This window comes from Odocoileus virginianus, chromosome 28 (genome assembly GCF_023699985.2).
Source record: "Odocoileus virginianus isolate 20LAN1187 ecotype Illinois chromosome 28, Ovbor_1.2, whole genome shotgun sequence".
Classification (NCBI taxonomy): domain Eukaryota; kingdom Metazoa; phylum Chordata; class Mammalia; order Artiodactyla; family Cervidae; genus Odocoileus; species Odocoileus virginianus.
The window spans coordinates 26,953,049-26,971,939 of NC_069701.1; the positions used below are offsets into that span (position 1 = coordinate 26,953,049).

Here is an 18,891-nt window from a genome sequence, read left to right on the forward strand (position 1 = left end):
GGAAGATCCTCTGGAGAAGGGAACGGTTACCTACTCCAGTATTCTGGCCTGGAGAATTCCATGGATTGTATAGTCCTTGGGGTCCCAAAGAGTTGGACATGACTGAGTGACTTTCACACACACACACACACACAAACCCTATCAGCTCACTGTCCTGCAAACTAGCACTCAGGTTCCTGATGGAGACCTGGGCAAAGAATTTGAGTGGTCTGATGCAGTTCCATGTACATAGTGTCAAAAGCAACACAGTGATCACAATGAAGCCAGGTTTGTCTGACCTAAATGAGAGGACATTTGTAAATATCTGCCATTAGAGGGCTTCTGATGACTTAGCCTTCCACTCCATGACTACCAGAGGGAGGAAGAAGGAATAGCCAGTAACAACTGTATCCTGTGGAGTAGAATGAATCTCTATATTTTCTCATCTGGAAGACTAATTGCTATTTTCTTCTTATTTCTGCCATGAAAACTTGACAGTGGAATGTCATCTGTCTCTTTCCTCAGCTGACTCAATATTCTTGTGCTCAGTATAGTAAGAAAGTTTGTCTTGGCTTTTCAGCATGTATCCTGGCTTATGCAGTTAGAGCCCCTTTCTCTTTCTCCGGAAAAGACCATCTAAAGGGAGAGAGAGAGAGAAGAAAGATCCCATGGTTTAAGATAGGCATGGTACAGCTGTCATTACCCTGCTGTCTACCTTTCAGAAGAACTACTCTGTAAGACTAGTGTCCATAGAAATCCCAGGTAATCTCCTGTCTCTACCTTTTGGGCTAAATCCAGTGATAGCCAATGGCTGTCCAACAGTTTATCCAGTGGGATTAGTAGAGACTGAAGACTGAACTGAGGTATATAAATGACCCCTTGAAGTGTGGCCAGAGATGTCCTTTGACTCCGTCACTCTAACTGGCTGGTGCTCAGAGCAGAGTTGCCAATGGTGAAAGGGCTTTATCACTGCGTTTTCCCGTCCCCAGCAGATACAGAGGCACTCTGCAGCTTGAGAACACATTCCTCCTTCAGGATTGTGAGGTCAGTTGCTCTCTGTTAAAAGATGTTTCTAGTTATTTTCCTATCCAGTGTATAATTTTAACCTTACCATGAGTCAGATGCAGGTTATTATAAATCCCACTATATAGATGGATAAACCAAGACCAAATGGTTGCATCGTACCCAAGAAACAAGCCGGAGTCTGTCACAGTCAGAGCTACGGAGCTGGGCCGGCCACCAGCTTCTTGACCCCAGCTGATGCTCATATATCAGACCATATGTGTTATAGAAAAAAAATACACACTGTATTTTTCAGGTAAGATAGGACACTGGGCTAGACCCTCAGAGTAGGAACAAGGCAATCACTGCACAGTCGTAAAATGACCAGCCTTTAACTTTTATCGCATATTTTGTGTTTTTAGCAAAAGTGACAGAATTCTGTAAGTAGTTCCTTATGCTCCATTCTTCATATTTAGGGTGGATTTTAAGGTTTGTAGAGAAGTGTTTTTGAGGATTTGGAAGTTAAGGAAGAAGAGAAGGATGAAGGAAGGAGGGAGAGAGAACATTTATTGAGCACTGTCCCCAAGATCAGTGCTGATCACCATTTCTTTTCCATTTATTTCAATTCATCCTCACTGACCTCACTGAGCCTCAGTTTTCCCATCTATAATGTAGAGCCATGATGCCTATCTGGAAGTTCTCATGTGGATAAAATGGGTTGATGCACATAAAGCCTTCTAACAGTATCCAGTACTTATTAAAATATTTGTTGTTTTAATTGTTATAATTACCTACATGAAAAGGAAAATTAGACTCAGAATTTTAAATACATCCACCCAAGTTCTCAGCTGATTAGAAAGTAGGACAGAAACTCAAGTCCAAGTTATTTTGGAAGAACCACGTGACATATCTGAAGTATTCTTATGTTGTTAGCTGAAAAGATCTTAAATCTGTCACACAAAGCAAATATTCCAAGGCAGAATACACAGATCCAGCTACACGTGGGCAGAGAAGGTGGGAGATGGAGGGAGAATTCTTTATTATGGGCCAGAAAAAAAGTAAGCTCTTTTTTCTTTCTATTCACAAAAGAGCAGAAATCTGGGAGAGAGATTACCTACCTAGTATACCACTTTTCCTCAGAATAAAACAAGGCATCTTCCTTGAAATCTACAGAAACTAAAATAATCAACAGCCCAGTGTATACAGGAGTCTCTCAAGTAGCGTTTTTTACAGCTGACCAGTCTGTTCCAAGAATTATCCTACAAAGAATTTAGTTTTTTTTCTCTTGCTGTCCTAATACTTCACTACAGGAAAAACAGACTGTTCCTCTTTAATATTTCTTATATGAAAAAAATAACAGTTTAGATACAAATGAACCCTATCGACAAAAGAGAAACAGACTCACAGACTTAGAGAATGAACTTATGATTTCCAGAGTGGAAGAAAGGGGGCAAGAGAGAGAGTTAGGGGGTTTGGGATGGACAGGTACACGCTGCTACATCTAAAATGCACAACATACAAGGACCTACTGTGTAGCACAGGGTACTCTGATCAATGTTATGCGGCAGCCTGGATGGACAGGGAGTTTAGGGGAGAATGGATATATATATATATATCTGGCTGAGTTCCTTTTCTGTCCACCTGAAACTATCACAATATTCATTGTGATCAGGTATACCCCAATACAAAATAAAATTTTTTTTAATTAAAAATATCATTTTAGTGCCACAGTAGCTTATGCATACTGTGTCTTTTCAGTAAGAGTATATTTTTACTTTTCCCATTTTAAATTAAATAATCTCTGAGTGAGGGTGATCAGCCATGCAGATCTTTGGGCATTAAAGAAGCCACCCCTTGCAATACAGGGTTAAGCTCCTTTTGGGGGGCAACCAGACATCTCATGGAAACCAGTGGGCTGATCTGGACCTCAGTCATTTTCTGTGGACATCAAGAGGCGGACAAGGAGCAGGCTGTCTTGGTTAACATCAATGGGAGGTGTGGGATGCAGCTTGGTGTGTGGTAGGGCTGTGGTCCAAGGCTCTGTCATGCGCCAAGTCTCCAGTTCTCCCAAAGATCCCTCTCTCAGCTGGCTTTTAAGTTTATCACAGAGGAAGAATGGAACTTGATTGTCACTTACCATTATGTATTTCTCGAACCTTTCAAAAATAAACGATAAAGACACACACGAATAACTTTCTTTTCTATATGGCAGGAAATCTCCATGTATAAAATTCAGCTCCCAAAGAAAACTAGCATGCAGTATTTCCTAACAGAACACTATGATGGAAAAAACAAAACAAAAAAAAAAAAAACAAGAAAAACTGTGTCCAATGTCGCATTAGATGCAGGCTTTTAAAAAGACTAATGCATTGAAAAACAAATAGATTGGCGCTATCCATAACCTTGACATTTTGACAAATACTTCAGTGTCTGCCTGTGTGATCAAATTGATTATCTCTGTGAGTTTCCTTCAAAGCCACTCACCTCTGTGGCACCTTCCACTTGGTTCTATAAAACGCTGGGGCTTGATGCCAGCATGCGGTTTTCTTCCCAGAATCCTTTGCCGCTTTGTTCCATTGTTCTCAGGTCCCCAAAGAAAGGCAGTTCAAGGGATGCAATGGGAGCTGTCTTGAGGCTGAGGGAAATATGCTTAATTGCTGAATTTTGTTGAGGGAAGGAAGCTTTGTGAGGGGGTGCTCAAGATAATTCATTTCCTTAGTTCTTAAAAATTTCACTGAGAAGAGTATTCAGCTGACTTGCCCTGGCTGTGTTTAGCTCTGCCATGTGAAAGACAACTGTGGAAGTAGATGAAAACATAATTCACTGGGATCAAGACATCTGCCGATTACACTGACTGGGACATAGAAACCTCCCAGCAAACTTTGTTGTTGGTGTTGAGAGTCTGGAGAAGGAGAAGACTGGGGAAATGGGAGGTATTTCAATCCTAATAGAACCCTGTAAAGAAGATAGAACTCCTATAATCAACTCATCTTGATTTGAACTGAGGTAGTCGCCGGCCAAAGCAGGAGACACAGGTTCGATATCCAGGTGAGGAAGATCCCTTGGAGAAGAAAATGGCAATCCACTCCAATATTCTTGCCTGGAAAACCCCACAGTTAGAGAAGCCTGGAGGCTACAGTCCATGGGGTCACAAAGAGTTGGACACGGCTTTTAGCGACTAATCAACAACATAAAGAAACTGTGTCTTCATTCATTCATTTATTCATTCATTCAGCAAACATTTATTGACACTTTACTGGTCCCAGGCCAGGTGCCAGACACTGAAGTTGTGAAGGATGCCTGAGGTTGCCCCTAAGGTTATAAACAGTTTTCCTAATGCTTGCTCCAAAGAATCTTCATTTGCATTTTCTAGACTTTGGCAAGGAGAAGAGGATTTAAGATTGTAAGTTTGCTATCATTTCTCCCTCAGAAAAGAACACATTAGAAGGTAAGAGACATTTAAGGGAGGAATAAAGGAAAGCAGACAGACATGCAGAGTGAGGAAGGGACCCCGATCTGAGCCATAGATCTGTGTCTGTTAATAGCAGCTGGAACTGAATCATTAGTTGTAATCGAATCCTATCTACAAAATGTTCATTTCTGTTCTCTCTTTTCTAGCACAACTGACATAAGTTAGGTTGTTATCTTTTGCTTGGATTGCGGTAGCTTCTGAAGTGATCCTTTGGATTCCAGGCTCATTTAGGAACCCCTTCAATTCAGGTAGAACCCCTTCAGCAGAACTTTAGAGGAACCAATAACTTTCCAACCGAACTCCCTGCCCTTCAGCTCTCCTCATGTAAACCCATTCCATACCTGCCTGCCAGATTGACCATCCTATTGTCCATTCCTGTTACTTAACACTAAGGTCTTCAACAGAGTGACTATCATGATCAACTGCTCTGTCTACTGTCTCTGATACTCCATAGCACATTGGAGCCGGTAGTCCTGCTCTCCCGAAAAAATATATTGCATGTCAATCAACCTGGGCTTCCAACTGGTCCATAAAGCCTTCTGGCTTTTCTGTCTTTGGGACTTGCTTGTGCTGTGGTCTTCCTCCAGAAGGAGGACCTGAAAATGTCTTGGTCTCATGCCTTAACCATTCTTTAAAGCATGTTTCAGTTAGTACCTCTTCTGTGCAGTCTTTACGCACCTGTTTCATGAATTGTCAAGTTCCCTTTACCTGACCCTCCCACCTCTTTAACCTTTCAGAAGGCATTTTACATATTCTCCCTTGAGACCCCTGCATACCTCTCCTTCACCCCTGAAAACTCTGAGACCTAAGAGGATTGTCTTAGCATCTTCTCTCCCCTGCCAAGCTCATCACAGTGCCTGGCACATTATCATAGTTTTCTTCTTATTTTTTTTTTTTTAAATTTTGACTGTGCTGCAAGGCATGTGGGATCCTAGTTGCCCAACCAGGGATCAAACCCACACCTTCTGCCCTGGAAGCGTGGGGTCCCAACTACTGAACCACCAGGGAGGCCCTCATATTATTTTCAAAGAAGTAAAAATGTAAGTTGATGGTATAAAAACATTTTTTTTAAGTTTTTAAAGTACTGCAGGTATTAAAACTTGCCTCAGTTCTTCAACAAGACCTGTCCTATGACATGGATGTGAATATTGCCTGAATAATGACAGTTTTAAAGGATAGAGTGAGGCCAGTTTATCATGAGCCCCTTTCTTTCAGTGGCCCTTCTTTCTATGTATATTGGTCCCAACCTTGCCCGGCCAGCTTTAGCAATCTGACACTAGTGCTCGGAAATCACTTACCACCGTTTCAACAACTTTCGCTCTGAGCTTTGTCATTGTGTTGTGGTTTATTTTTGGTTTTTTGTTAGCTTGTTTTTTTACCCTGATAGCTCAGCTGGTAAAGAATCTGCCCACAATGCAGGAGACCCTGGTTCAATTCCTGGTTTGGGAAGATCCACTAGAGAAGGGATAGGCTACTTACTCCAGTATTCTTGGGCTTCCCTTGTGGCTCAGCTGGTAATGAATCCACCTGTAAAGTGGGAGACCTGGGTAGGGAAGATCCCATGAAGAAGGGAAAGGCTACCCACTCCAGTATTCTGGCCTGGAGAATTCCATGGACTGTACAGTCCATGGGGCCGCAAAGAGTCAGACACGAGTGAGCGACTTTCAATTTCTTTCTAAATAAATACATGACAGGAAAAAGGCTTTTCTGTTATATTGTTGTACAGTCACTAAGTTGTGTCTGGCCCTTTGGGACCCCATGGACTGTAGCACCCCAGGGTTCCCTGTCCTTCACCATCTCCCAGAATTTGTTCAAATTCATGTCCATTGAGATTTGCTGCTATCTAATCATCTCACCCTCTTCTCTTTTTACCTTCAATCTTTCCCAGCATCAGCATCTTTTCCAATGAGTCACATCAGGTGGCCAAAGTATTGAAGTTTCAGGTTTAGCATCGCTCCTTCCAGTGAACATTCAGGGTTGATCTCCTTTAGAATTGACTGACTTGATCTCCTTGCCATCCAAGGGATTCTCAAGAGTCTTCTCCAGCATCACAATTCAAAAGCATCAATTCTTCATCCTTCAGCCTTCTTTATGTTCCAACTCTTACATTTGTACACGACTACTGGAAAAACCATAGCTTTGACTAGTTGAACCTTTGTGGGCAAAATGATGACTCTGCTTTTTAATACACTATCTAGGTTTGTCATAGCTTTCCTTCCAAGGAGCAAGTGCCAATATACCTGTCACCTGGACCATTACACCGCTATTGATGATACCTGGGTAGCCAGGGGTCCAGAGCTGCCATTAACAAGGAATCTCAGATCTGATCCACTCTGGACCTGGCCAGCTGGGGTCTGGCACAGTGTTGTCAGGACACACACATTGCAATGAACATGAGTCATGTTCACAGTGAGCTATGTAAGAGATTCTCACTGAAATGAGTATAGTGTGGCCTCAGTTGGTGATAACATGGATGCCATGTTGGTTTTGGCATCCTTAGAAAAACAGAAATAAGGTGCAAGACACAATTGAACTCATGCACACCTGAAAGACTGCTCTCCTTCCTTTTCCTTTTGTAAGAGATGCAGGTAGTCACCCTAGAACCTGCCACAGAGGAGTCATGCTTCATCTTCCCTTTCATAATTGAGGAAGTGCCATGCAAGTGACTCAGACTTTACCTGGACTCTTCCTCTCTGCATTACTGACATTTAGAAGCCAAAACCCATTACCTTAAAATTGGCTAAATAAGGTCTCTCCAGTTAATTTTGCCTATAAAACAATTTTCCTATTCAAGCACACTGAACACTGGACTTCATCTCTCATAATAAAGAGGCCATTAATTCTCTGCTACTGCTCATTATTCTTATTAACTACTTGCAGACTTTTTGCCGGAGGCAAAATTTATTTATTAGAGCCAGCGAGTAAGGGTTGCTAACATGCTGAGGCCAGCGTCCTCACCCAGGCAAGCAGCAAAGCCAGCGACATTGGGCTCCACCAGCTGGGCCCTGTTTTGAGCATCTGCGCTGTCGTGAGCCGAGGAGGGAAGGTGGGAAGACTATTCAGGCAGCAGAGTCCTTATTCAGATTTGCTTATTCAGAGCCCTCTCTCTTGAAAATGTAGCGAAAGCAGTATTCTAAGAGGAAAAACTGACTGATCACTTGGATTTTTCTTTTTATTTGTTTTGTTATTTTTTAACAATTTTATTGAAAAATCTTTTACATGTTATAAAATTCATCTATGTAAAGTGCACTGATTTTCACTAGCTTTACCTGGTGGTGCAATTAACACAGTAAATTCATATTAGAACACTTCTCTCCAATAAGATCTGTTTTGCCCATTTACAGCTAATCGTGATCCACTTACCCCGCCCTACCTCCTGGCAAACACCAGTCTACGTTCTGGTTAAATTTGCTTTTTGAGACATTGCCTGTAAAGAACCTATGCACAATGTGCTGTCTTTCATTTAACTTATTGTTTGAGGTCATCTACCCTAGGGTGTGGGCATGCTAAGTCGCTTCAGTCGCGTCGACTTTTTGCAACCCTAGGGACTGCAGCCCTCCAGGCTCCTCTGTCCATGGGATTTTCCAGGGAAGAATATTGGAGTGGGTTACCATGCCCTCCTGCAGGGGATCTTCCTGACCCAGGGATCACATCCGTGTCTCTGAGGTTAGTTGCATTGGCAGGTGGGTATTTTACCACTAGCACCACATGGGAAGCTCCATCTACTTTAGCAAGTGTCCATAAATCCTTCATTTTCACCGCTGAACATTATTCCATGTAGGACACACCTCATTTTGTCAATCCATTCACCAGCTGATGAGCATGTAGGTTCTTGGGCTATCATAAATAATCTTGCTATGAACATCTTGCATATCCAAATGCAAGTTTTGTGTAAACATATTTTCAATTCTTTTGTGTATATTCCTAGGAGTAGAATTTCTGGTCATATGGTATTTTTATGTTTAACCTCTTGAGAACCTCCCAAACTCTTTTCCAAAGTGGCTGCTACACGTTATATTTTCACCAGCAATGCATGAGTATTTCCATTTCTCTTGGCCTCACCAATATTTGCTATTGTCTGTCATTTATTTCAGCCATTCTAATGGGTGAAATGTGCTATTTTGTTGTGGTTTTAATTTGCATTTTCCTAATGTATAATGCACGGAGCATCTTTTCATGTAATTATTGGCCATCCATATCCACTTGGGATAATATCTGTTCACACTATTTAGCACCCCTCGCTTTTTTTTTATTGACGCCAAATTTGAGTTAGGAGTATTCTTTTAAATTCTGGATAGTGGGATTTTACCACATTTGTGCTATTTCTTTGTGACACATATATTTCACCTACTCTGTTTTTGTTTTAATTTTCTTTCTAGTGTTTTGTGAAGTGCAAAAGCTTTGAACTTTGATGAGGGTCAATTTATCATTATTTTTCCTCTTGAGGAGTCCTATCTGGGAAATCTTTGAGAAAATATCTCTCAGATTTTCTGTTATGGTGTTATAAAAATTATTTTAGCATTTACATTTAAGCTGAGGTGATTATTGTGCATTGGCGTGAGGTGAATCTAAGGTCATTATTTTGCACATGCATATGCATTGATGAAAAGACTATACTTTCACCAACAAATTGATTGTCTTGGTACCTTGGTAAAACAATCAGTTGACTCTAAATCAAAGGGTGTATCTGTGTGTGTGTGTGTGTGTGTGTGTGTATGAAAGTCACTCAGTTGTATCCAACTCTTTGCGATCCCATGGACTGTACCCCTCCAGGCTCCTCTGTCCATGGAATTCTCCAGGCAATAATACTGGAGTGGGTAGCCATTCTCTTCTTCAGGAGATCTTCCAGACCCAGGGATCAAACCCAGGTTTCCTACATTGTAGGCAGATTGCTTATCACCTGAGCCACCAGGGAAGCCCCTAGGGTGTATTTCTGTACTCCCAATTTTGTTTATAATTAGCTTGAGATTTGACTGTTACTATCCCAGTTTTCCAGATGATGAAGCTGAGACTAGTCAGCGGTAGAACAAGTTCCCAAATTTAGGTCTTCCTCTCTCTAATCATCACACTCTTTTTTTTTTTTTTTATGACTTCACAATAGAGAAAACTATTATTTTAGACTTTCATAATATTGCCAAAAGGATCAGGAATCTGGGGTTTATCTTGAATAAAGGCCTATCATGCAAATAGAGGCCCATTATTTTTCTTTTTTTAAAGGTTTTTTTTTTTTTTAATTTTTTAAAATGTGAAAAGCATTTTTTAAACTCTCTTACTGACTTTGTTACAATATTGCTTCTGTTTTCTGTTCTGTTTATTTTCATCCCCAATGTATATGGGGTCTTGGCTCCCTGCTTGAGGATCAAACCAGCAACCCTGCCCTGGAAAGTAAAGTCTTAACCAATGGGCCACCTAGGAAGTCCTCCACTATCTTTCAATATTAGATAATTTAGGTGTACGGCCACCCCCTTTATTTTAGCCATCGATAATTCAATGTAAGAAACAGATACTTCACTTATTCATTTATTTAGTCATACAATAAATCTCTACTGAGTTTCTGCAACTCAGAGGAACCCACTAAGCTATTAATGCCTGGTGTGCTAAATCACTTCAGTTGTCTGATTCTTTGCGACCCTATGGATGATGGCCTGCCAGGCTCTTCTGTCCATGGGATTCTCCAGGCAGGAATACTGGAGTGGGTTGCCATGCCCTCCTTCAGGGGATCTTCCCAACCCAGTGATCAAACCTGTGTCTCTTGTATTTCCTGCATTGGCAGTCGGCTTTTTTACCATTAGCACCACCTGGGAGGCCCAATCTATTAACACCAAGTATTTATAATAGATCAGCCATATTCTGCTCAGGAAGAACTCTCTATCAATTGCTACTTATCTTCCGACAGATGTCAATTCAATCACATGTTCTCAATTACTCCCTTACCTGGACCCCAGCTGGGATAGCCCAGAAGTCACAAAGACTTTGGTTTGGAACTCAACAAGAACTATAAAAAAGTTCAGGCCTGAGGCAAAAACCTGTCTCACATAACCTACTCTGTCTCGTTTCGTTACTGCACATCTGTACTCCTTCATTTTGGCTCTCCTCCTTGAGTTGCTGAAAATATGGGTTTCTGAATGTTTTTATCTTAAGACAATCTGCTTTGCTCTGCTTTTTGTTTTGTTTCACATTTCAAAATGTTCAATCTCTACTTTTGGCTCTTCTGACCTTCTCTACTGATCTGCACTGTGACCCCTTATTTTGACCTTCAACCTCTGTAGTTTGGGTGTGTTTCCACTAGGAATTGCTTACCTGATTCGATACTCAGCTCAAATTTGAACATCAAAAACTTCACTCTGACCTGGAACTGGCTTACTTCTCAGACCTTAGGATCTGCCTGCTGTTTTTATTGATATTACTCTTTTCTAAGATTTTAGGGCAGTGATTATTAAGGAAGTGAACTCCAGGCTAAGACTCTCTGGGTTAAAACTTTGGATCTGTTCTTTACCAGCTCTGTAAACTTGGGTATCCTGTGGACTCCATCTTAACTTCCTCACTCAGAAAATAGGAATAATAGTTATATGACCGTAAGGGGATGTGGTTAGAATTAAAGAGTTAATACACACGTTAAAATAATTGCTGACACAAAGGAAGCTCTCAATATATTTGAGTTATTCTTCCATTACGGCTACATCCACTATTGTAACACATCTCCCTGCCCCTAGGCTTGCTCCCTCACAATCCATTCTCCACACTGGAGCTGGAGTGTACTTTCTAAAATGTAAATGTACCATATTATTCCCGTGCTTCAGGTAAAATATGCAACCTTGCCTACAAGGCCCTTCCTTACCCTACCTTTGCCCCCTTCTCCGAGTCATCAGGACCAATTTCCTGCCAATGCTACTGTCATATTTCTTTTCGCATTTTTAAAACTTAAAAAAATTTTGTTTGGTATTTCATGGTCACTTGCCTCTGGGCTTTCCCCTCATCTGCTCCCATTGATTTAAACAACCTATGTCTTTACCTAGGTAACTTCTAGTTATCCCTACATTCTTAAATATTGGGACTTTCCTGAATGTCTAGCAGCTAAGAATCCTCCTTACAGCTCAGGGGACTTCGTTTCAATCCCTGGCCAGGGAACTAAGATCCCACATGTCTTGGGGCAACTAAGGCCACTGCAAGCCCAGGCGCCACAACTAGAAAGAAGCCTGCGTACGACAAATAAGACCCAATGCAGCCAAATAAATTTTTTTTTAATTCTTGATTATCAGTTTCTTCCCTTGGTACATTCTCTGATCCCCTAGGGCAGTTTAAGAACCTCTTTGCAAGTTCCCAGAGAACCTCAAATGCCCTTGTCATGGAATTTACCATCCACGCTAAGTTACTCAGTCGTGTTCAACTCTCTGTGTCCCCATGGACTGTAGCCCACCAGGCTCCTCTGTCCATGGGATTCTCCAGGCAAGAATATTGGAGCGGGTTGCCATGCCTTCCTACAGGGGATCTTACTGACCCAGGGATCGAACCTGTGTGTCTTAAGTCTCCTGCACTAGCAGGCAGGTTTTTCACTACTAGTGCCATCTGGGAAACCTGAAATTTTTCATGCCCAATTGCAATTATATGTATATGTGCCCTTCTCTTTCACTAATAAGTTATTGAGGTGATGATACTCCTCTGTACTGCTGATAACTTTACTTCTAAGGCTTAGCACAGTAATTAGGACATGGTCAGCTCCCAGAAACTGTGAATCAGGCTTCTAAACAATTGACAATTGTCTGTGCTTTAATTGGTGTTTATAAGTGAGAGAAAGGCAATCCACACACTGAAATCTGAGAACATTTATTACCAGATATTAGAGATAATATCCCGTGCATTCCATGAAGTAGCTTTAGTTAAAAGTAAAAGTGTAGCGCTAGAATAGATTAATTAAGCCAAAAAAAAATACAAATGAAAGAGTTCTTTTACTCTTTCACTTATCTTCAGAGAACAAGTACTAGAGCTTTGGGTGAAAAAAAAAAAATTAAGCACACAGCAGAGGTGGTGAGAGAAAAGCACAGTGTTGGCACCGGCATAATTCCACTTGAAGATTGGTTTCTTCTTCTTTTGGATCCCCAGATGGTGACTGTGAAATTGCCACCTAGTGTGGAGTCCATAGTTGGTTTTCATGGGAGTGTCGCCATGCATTTCATTTATCTGTCACTTGTGTTTACTGCAATTTATATACTTAACTAATTTGACTTGACATAATCAGGACATGGCCATGAGAAGCAAGATGATGCCTTTTAAATATTTCATTTAATAAGAAAGTAACTGGATACCATCTCTCCTGTTCTTTTTTTTTTTTTTTTTAATTAGGGAAAGAGACATGGACTAACCACTCTTACTCACAGGTTTAGCATGAATTTATAATAAAAATTTTCCAAGACATGTATAATATCTACACTTTAACTAATGGAAATTGATTTGGAATTGTATTCATTTTTAACGAGTTGCAATGAACTTTTCTTTTACTTTACTCCCAGTCATTCATTAGCCCTTTAAGTGCCATACAACTCAAGAGAAATATATATGCTATGACAACTTATACTGGTGTTCACTCAGCTAAATGTGTTTTGGCCTTCCCACAAGTTCTTGAATTCAACATGGCCCAATTCAACATGGCAAATTTCTCCATGTCTTGGCCCCATTCCCTATGAAACATAAGAGCAAAGGCTTGGAAGTCAACTGACTTCAACTGAACTTGTTCAGTAGAAAATTAAGGATATATAATTTCTTGTCTTTATAAAGCTGTAGTGGAAAATTAAGGATATACATGAGACCTATCTTGTCTTTATAAAGCTGGGGTTTCAGAGTGCTGAAAATCCAATTCTCTTAATGGCTCTTCTGTATTCAGTTCAGTTCCCAATGACTGGAAGGAAGTTCTTAAAGAAACTAAGGAGAGTTCTCTTGCTTCTCACTTTGAATTGCTCTGAAGGTAATGCTTAAAAATACACTGTGAGCTCCTATCTCAGTGCTATTGCCTGTGGTATTACGCAATCTTACCTGAATGAAATCAGTGGCTCTTAATAAATGAAACATGATCTGCCACCAAATCAGAAAAGGCACATGATGTCTATAAACTGAAATGTTCGTCTCCATTTAAGAATGACTTACTTGCATCTCACTTTAAAGAAGCCGTCTACAGTGAACTAAACAAATAGATATTGCTTAGATGACTAGCTGCTTAGACGACTAGTTGCTTAGACGACTAGCTGCTTAGACGACTAGTTGCTTAGACGACTAGCTGCTTAGACGACTAGCTGCTTAGACGACTAGCTGCTTAGATGACTAGCTGCTTAGACGACTAGTTGCTTAGACAACTAGCTGCTTAGTCGCTAAGTTGTGTCCAGATCTTTTGCTACCCTACGGACTGTAGGCCTCCAGGCTCCTCCGTCCATGGGATTTCCCAGGCAAGAATACTGGAGTGTATTGCCATTTTCTTCTCCAGGAGATCTTCCTGACCCAGAGACTGAGCCTGCATTTCCTGCATTGGCAGGTGGGTTCTTTACCACTGAGCCACCAGGGAAGCCATGAGAAGACTAGTAGCTTTCAGTTATTTTAAAACACTTTTCAAAACATTATTTTAAAATATTTGGAGGGACCACTTTTAAACAGTCTGTAATGAACTATAAAACCTAATTGCACTTGAATGGCAAAGTGTTTCATAATCACATGACCTCTTGTGCATATTCTCCATGTAATTGGTGTATATTCAGAACACTTCCTGAAACAACTCTATGTGGTCCATAAATGAGAATTTCCTCTATTATTAATGTTCACGATGGGGACTTCCCTGGGCATGGTCCCATTTGCCTCACCAATGGCCACTGATTGATCATGGTCCCACAGATATTGCTAAACCATGTCAGGGAGCCATAGATGGACACCACTTACTTCACTTCTTGAGGCAATTAGTTCACCTGCTCTTCAAGGTTGATTGTCACTGACCTCAGCTCTTTCTCAAGGTCATATCTATAAGCAAGCAAAAAAAAATATTTTCTCTAAGTTTAGGAGCTGGCTACAAGAATTTATTTTTTCACTCTCTAATTCTAGTCTACAAATATAGACCTCAGCCATCTGTTGGTTCATTTACTCATTTTCAGGTGGCATAAGGCAAAGTGAGACAAACTAGGGACTGAAGCCCCACAGAGCTCTACAACTTGAATCTTATCCATCCCTAGAGCCAAAGAATATGGCTTCTAGGTTTGAAGAGACCAGGTGCTGTACTTCTTTCTAATAAGTCTCTACCTCTATCTGTTGCTCCACTGCTACTGTGATGTTAAATATTAGTATCTAAACTCATTCTAATTCAGAATCCTTATCAATCTATCCTTGGGCCCAGGAGAAATAAAAGAAGGCATATGTGCTAAGTCGCTTCAGTTGTATGACTCATTGCTACCCTATGGACTTTAGCCTCCATGGACAGAATTCTCTGTCCCTGGGATTCTTCAGGCAAGAATACTAGAGGGGGTTGCCATGCCCTCCTCCAGGGGATCTTCCTGACCCAGGGATGGAATCCAAGTCTCTTAATGTCTCCTGCATTGGCAGGCGGGTTCTTTACACTCGCACCACCTAGGAAGCCCAAAAGATGAGACACTAACAAAACAATAATCATTCCTGAGTTCCAGAATATCCAAAGGATTATTTGTTTTGTCTATCACCCATTCAACAAAGTTTCTTCAGTGTGTGGACTCTGGCACTTCTGTGAGCATTAGGAAATCAAAGTTGAAAAGGGAGAATTCTCTTCTTGAGAAGCCTATGGTTTAGGAAACGAGATAGATATAAAATGGAAAATAAAGAATTCTGCTTCTAACTTGGAGGTCTGCATAAATTTACAGTGGAAGCACAGGAAAAGAGTCACCAGCGTTTCACTGGGAAGGGAAGCAGAGAAGACTTAATAGAGCAGAAAGGGCTTAGAGTGGTCCCCGAGGGATCAATGTTTCCCAGTTTACTGACTGAGAGGGCAGCCCGATCAAAGATACAGGGGATGAGGTGGGCTGAAAGCCTCTGCAGGAGAACACACTAGTGCATCAGCAGAGGTCCTTTCTTTTCCTCGATGGCCTGGAGGACATGTAACTGGTACCTTCCCAGGAGGGAAGCGATGAGCAAGTGCAAGGGGCTGGCCATCCACCTGTTTTAGCCTGTGTGGCCAGGCCAGTGACAACAAGGAGGCAGAATCACAGATAAAAACCAAGTCCCCTTTACCTTCCCTTCCTTCACCCAATTTCAAGCACAAACAAAGCAACAGCCTGTGACTGATGTCATTCTGATGAGGCAGGAGAGATCTGTGGGTGTGATTCTGGAAAAGGTCTCAAATAAACACCCACCGCAGTTGGTCCTAGTTTGAATGTTGTGCACTCACTCCTTCGCTGAACCAACTGTGCTCAGAAGCGTCTGCTTCATCTCTGGCACGGGGCCAGACATTTCTGGGAGCCTTGAAGCAGAAATACTTTGCAAGCCTTGTGAAGTTTATAAAGGAGCACATCACAAGGGTGATTCAGAAGTTCTGATTCCAGTAAATGAGCTGGTGGTTCATTACAAAACCAACTTTGCTTTTGTTCCATGAGGATAGCAGTCCAGCAGGTGTAGGGAGACACAGGAGACCCTGGCCACTTCACTGGAGAAGAGGGAATAAACAAAATTATGCTAGCTTTCCCTAGAAAACAAGAACTCATCAGTAGTGCTTGAATACCTGATTCCCTAACAGGCATTGCCTTAGGCAGCAATGACACAGGCGGAATACTGGATGCTGTGTCCTCTTTGTTGGCTGAGCCGCACATGAACTAGCAGATGTGTGATTTCAGATTGCTGGGAAAATTATTTCAGAAAATCTACTTTTGAAGGGGACTCATTAAGAAGACCACACCAGAGCAGATGTCCGAGAAGAGTACAGAGTACCTCTTGACATTATTGGTTAGGGTCTTTTCTTCACCAATTAAAATAATAACAATACACAGTGCAGAAAGAGAGGCTATTACTTACTATTAGAATTCAGTTTTTCACTTTTGCTTATTTAACCTGAGTTCACAGGAGGAACTTCATTTCTCAGTCTAGAAAACTTAGGAATACATGTGACATAGAGTACATGATGTCAGTAAGTGGGAGAAGCTAACTGTGGTTATTAAACTTTTAGGATGACCTGTGACCTGACACCTCCAAATTACTTCTCAAAACAAGCAACGGCGCCCTGAGTTTAGAGGATGAGGCTTAGAAATAATTCCTTTACCCCTTAGAAAAATGTGCTGACTCCAGGAAAACTTGATTAGAATACACAATTGTCATCCATCAGCCTTTTTGGATTACTTTATTTTACATAATGTCATTGTAATTTAAGACTTTCTGGATATAATATGCAAATATATGTAAACTGGAAGCCATGTTTCTAAAATATAGTGTAAAAATGCTGTCTGGATTTTCACAGAAAAAATTCATTTCGCCAGATCTTAAGCAGGTTGGAAAAGGTATACTCCAAGAGTGACTATGATGTCTAAAGTGGAATACAGGGTGGATTCCAGGGTTTTGTTTTACAAAAATTTAACTGTTACTCACACACTAAGAATCCTCTCTTCTTCTCTGCACAAGTGTAAGAACCTTGGGGTACGAATGGCTTTGGGTACTAAACAAAACCTATATACATGTAGGTGTTTAGACACATTCATTCATTCATCTATCCAGTCATATAGCAAATGGCTAGGGAGAACCTGCTCTGTAGTAAATACTTTTCCTAGGCACTGGAAATACAGCAGCAATTCCTGCTTTAGGTAGTTGCTTATAACCAACAAGGTCTCACTGTATAGACCTGGGAACTCTGCTCAATGTTTTGTGGCAGCCTGGATGGGAGAGGAGTTTGGGGGAGAATGGATACATGTATATGTAAAGCTGAGTCCTTTTGTTGTTCATCTGAAACTATCACAACATTGTTAATTGGGTATACTCAAATACAAAATAAAAAGTTTAAAAAAAAGGAACAGAAGTATCAGATAAAACATAAAATATACAGTAAGACAGAAGTGGTATGTTTGATGTGGAGAAACAGCATCGTGAAAAGAGAAGGGGGGTCCTGGGAGGGATATCATAAACAGAGCAGCTATAAATAAGGTGACTTTTGACCAACAAGTTGATAAAACTGAGTCACCAGCTATTCAATGGGGGACATTCCCAGGGCTTCCCTAGGGGTACAGAGGTAAAGAATCCACCTACCAATGAAGGAGATGAAAAGAGACGTGAGATTGATCCCTGGTTCAGGAAAATCCCCTGGAGGAAGAAATGGCAACCCACTCCAGTATTCTTGTCTGGGAAATCCCATGGACAGAAGAGCCTGACTGGCTGTAGTTCATGGAGTCACAAAGAGTTGGACTCAACTGAGTGATGGCACAAGTATTCCTGGTAGAAGGACCAGCAACTCAGAGAGGAACATGCTAGGCCAACGTTCAGGAGCCAATGGAGGAAAGAGAAACACAGTACAGGATGAGGATGGAGAGGAAGCAAAGGACTTTGGAGATGTGCCTGGGTGTGCTTGGAAGGTGTGTGGGAGGTGGGGTGGGGGGCACTGTCCTGTACCCATTTAAGTGTAAGACCTTTGCAGTTGGAAAAGGACCTCAAGGCCAAAGATAGTTCAGGCCAAATATCAGTATATGTGCTCAGCCTAGTTGCTCAGTCTCATCCAACTTGTTGCGATCCCATGGACTGTAGTCCACCAGACTCCTCTGTCCACAGGATTCTCCAAGCAAGAATACTGGAGTGGGTTGCATTCCCTTCTCCAGGGGACCGCTCAACCCAGGGGCTGAACCCAAGTCTCCTGCATTGCCAGCAGATTCTTTACCATCTGAGCTACCAAGGAAGCCCCATCAGTATATATCCTAGCATTTTAAGCTTTCCAAGTTTGCAGAGGTTTATCTAGTATATCATAATGCATATGGCACCAGGATGAAGTCAAGAGGCATTTCTTTGATTCAACATGTCTTTTTAATTCCTTACTAGGACAGCCTGTGTGTGCAAGCATCTTGAGGACAGTGTCCTTGCCTGATTTGCCTTCCTATTTTCCATTTATTTACAAGAAATAAATCCCTAATAATATTTGTTGAATGAAAAAAATGGCACATGTAATAAGAGGTCATTACAGCATGATGATATATAACAACACAAATATTACATAATATGTGATCCTAATATATATCACAACACTTCAAGCAAAAAAAAAAAAATTACAGCATGCTTCTTATAAAATCACATCTTTGAGCCAAAGAGGATTGGCAGACATAAGTGTTTTCACATCAGATGAATGTGAACCCAACGAGGAAATAACATTTAAAAAAGAAAAATCCACTTTTTCTTCTTAGGTAATGAATATAGAGGCAGCATCCAGCTCATCATTTCAAACTGCTGAGTCATTTGCCACTTGAAATGAATTGAGG

The 18,891-nt window shown here is 41.1% G+C and overlaps 1 long non-coding RNA gene across 1 annotated transcript in view; it reads right to left on the reverse strand.

Annotated features, from left to right (window-relative positions):
- Positions 1 to 448: 448 nt before the first annotated feature.
- LOC110128443 (uncharacterized) overlaps positions 449 to 18,891 on the reverse strand; it is a 41,190-nt gene continuing 22,747 nt past the window's right edge. Inside the window, exons 3-5 of the long non-coding RNA XR_002311174.2 lie at positions 14,372 to 14,449; positions 3,466 to 3,616; positions 449 to 615 (exon numbers count right to left, since the gene is read on the reverse strand). This is a non-coding gene — a long non-coding RNA (uncharacterized lncRNA). The remainder of the gene's footprint in view (positions 616 to 3,465; positions 3,617 to 14,371; positions 14,450 to 18,891) is intronic.